This window comes from Scophthalmus maximus, chromosome 22, assembly GCF_022379125.1.
Source record: "Scophthalmus maximus strain ysfricsl-2021 chromosome 22, ASM2237912v1, whole genome shotgun sequence".
NCBI classification, from domain to species: Eukaryota; Metazoa; Chordata; class Actinopteri; order Pleuronectiformes; family Scophthalmidae; genus Scophthalmus; species Scophthalmus maximus.
The window spans coordinates 2,060,535-2,063,292 of record NC_061536.1 but is presented as its reverse complement, the minus strand read 5'-3'; the positions used below and the strand labels follow the sequence as shown (position 1 = coordinate 2,063,292).

The window sequence follows — 2,758 nt, the reverse complement described above, 5'->3', positions numbered from 1 at the left end:
GGTTGAAAAGGTCAAACAGCCGCGGAGTTGAGTATTTGAGCATGGTTCCGGGAGGGAAATCCGGAGGGACCGAGAGCTCCGTGTTATTGATTAGCCGTGGACTTGGAGAGTAGAGGAGGAAGGCTGTTGCCAGGATTGTCCACGGAGTGACAGGAGGAGATGTGCAGCCACTGGAGATGTGGGAAGAACCATGCGGAGTGAGAGGGACGGGGGTGACCAGGTGAGCCACTGTAGCAGCTAGCATGAGCCACCACTCAATGACTGAACGAGGGCGACCTGCTAGCAGCTAGCCGGGGAGATTGTTGTCCGGCCGGGGAGTCCGAGCGACTACGGGGAGCAGCTGAGAGACTGTCCAGGAGTGAAGCCCTTGGTATCAGCCATCCGATGCCCAGAGGTTGAGACGGCCGGTGTACGGGGGCAGCGGCAGCAGGACACGGAGAAGCGGCGAACAGACAGCGCCAGTGTCCTCTTGCGTCTGTTTGAGTTCGCTATAGAGGGAACTGCCCACAGATTTGGAAAGAAAGTGCTGTGGATAATATTCATGACTCCTGTGTTACCAGGCTAGCACATGGAGGTTTACATTTAGCACAAACTGTATTTTGTGCAATACCAATGTTTCTGTCTTTCTTTATGTTTAGAATAACCTGCTCTTTACAGCACAAACAATCCAACCCTTACATTTATCTCCTTACATGCTGAACAAATAATGAGAACACAATGTGTCATGACACTGGTTTATTTATTGTGGAATTTCATAAAATATAACAATTATATATAATATTAGCAAAAACAACATAGAGGAAGAAACTGTCTGCACAGGGTTTCCTAGCTCTTTAGTGTTAAAGCAGATTTGTCGGCTGACGGGTCAGGCTGTGCTGTCATCGACTCTTAGGCAGTGGTCCTGTAGAAAGAATATCATAATAATAAATCAGCATTACTGCCAAAGACTGACAACACTACAGCACTATTATCTGCAGCGACAAACACAGTTTCCTGGGTCACCTTTTGTGGGAGCCAAGTATAATTGTTTTAGTGATTTGTTGGTGGACCAGCCACATTTCATATGGATCTGTTATGACTTTGTTTAGATAAATATTGTAGATCATAACAAGTAGTTCTGAGGTTCAGTATCTGTAAAAAAAAAAGAAAAAAAGAAAAGAACCCACCTGGAATTTTTACAACATTACCATTTGGTTTTTAATGTAGCTTTTGTACATTAGTATGTTACCACTTCATGCTCAACCAACAATATCATAAGCGGACTCACCTGGTCCTCTGCTGACTTGCTTCTCTAGTTCCTGGGTGGTTGGGGGAGGGACACCTGACAGAACCCCATGTTGACGGGGATCGTCTGGCCTCGTTGCTCTGGACCGTGGCAGACAACCTTCAGTGTGTATAACCTCCAGGTCCTGGACATCTTCCTGTACAACTTGCCGTACCTGGTATAAGAGAAAGGAGGTCAACTTAGTGAAATATTCGTATTACTTTAACATTGAACAGTATTTTGCATTTCCATATAAAATGCCATCAACACACTAAATCTCCACCATGCATTTTGTTCTCATTACAAAAACAAAACCAAGTAACTGTATTGCCTTGACTTGGCACCTATAACTTTATTGACTAAAATGATAGGATTTCTTATTACACAACATACAGAACTGCCATCATCCTTCCTTTTGGCTGGTCTGTGGTTGTAGTCCAGGCCCTGCGTCCATGGTCCAAGCTGTGTGCACAGGTGGCATCGTAGTCTGGATTAATCCTCCTCCAAAGATGACACTGACTCAATCTCCTGATCAGGACGCCAAGTATCATCTTCCCAGTAAGAAAGAAAACATTCATAGAGTATTATTCACACAACATAGTTATTTCCCCAAAAAGCAACGTGTTTCTCCTTTTCCTGCCCGTCGTCCGGAGCGTAGAGACGGTTTCTCTAGGGCCGAAGCTCTGCATCACTCTGGTTCCGCGTGGTCAAAAACACACAAAGACCTCTTGATGGTACTTGAGACGTTGCGGCATTTATTATTGCACACATACTGCAACAAGCACATGACCTGCTACTAAAACCCTCTAACCATGAACACCGCCCGCTCCCCACACACAAACATAACGCTACGTCCCGTTCACAGCTAATATAGATAAACAATCAAACAACATTTGCTCATAACTACAGTGAAGACACCCGGGTAACACACAGGCAGCAGTGATAGCTGTAGATAAACACAAGCTAATGTAGCATTAGCTAACTCACCTAGTGTCGTAAATGCTATCTTGACGCTGGCTAATACAGATACAACAACCAGCGCTGAAGAGCCACACCGATGTTAACTCTGTTTATTCCTTGTAGTATCCAACCTCTTTTTGTCTGTAGCCGTCTCAGATGCTGTCTTTCTGTTGCGACCGAACTCTGTGGTAGGCACTTTCTGTGCCGTTCTGCAACTCTTCTCTTCTTTAGTTCAGTGCATTGTAGGAGACCGGACACACGCCTCAATGTGTGGAGCACGAGCAGAGTGCGTGCAGGCAGGGAGAAAGCAGGTTCGTCCAATCATTTTCTTTGGACTAAACTTTCTGATTGGACTAGGTTTTTACAGTCCTACCTCGGCCACAGATGACCGAGGCATGTCAGATCATTTAATTTATTCATCCCTATCGGTATGTTATGAGAGTTTCAAGTAATATGACAGAAAGTGCTTCACCTACCCCACCTTTAATGAAGTTACTTCAGATACAGTGTATCTGATATTGATTCTGTCGCAAG

The 2,758-nt window shown here is 45.0% G+C and overlaps 1 long non-coding RNA gene across 1 annotated transcript; it reads right to left on the bottom strand.

The window, feature by feature from the left end:
* Positions 1-811: 811 nt before the first annotated feature.
* On the bottom strand, positions 812-1,865 carry LOC118292369. The gene is made up of 3 exons (XR_004786883.1): positions 1,658-1,865; positions 1,268-1,439; positions 812-901 (listed from the first exon to the last, which is right to left on the bottom strand). It is a non-coding gene; the product is annotated as an uncharacterized LOC118292369 (long non-coding RNA).
* Between the last annotated feature and the right edge of the window lie 893 nt (positions 1,866-2,758).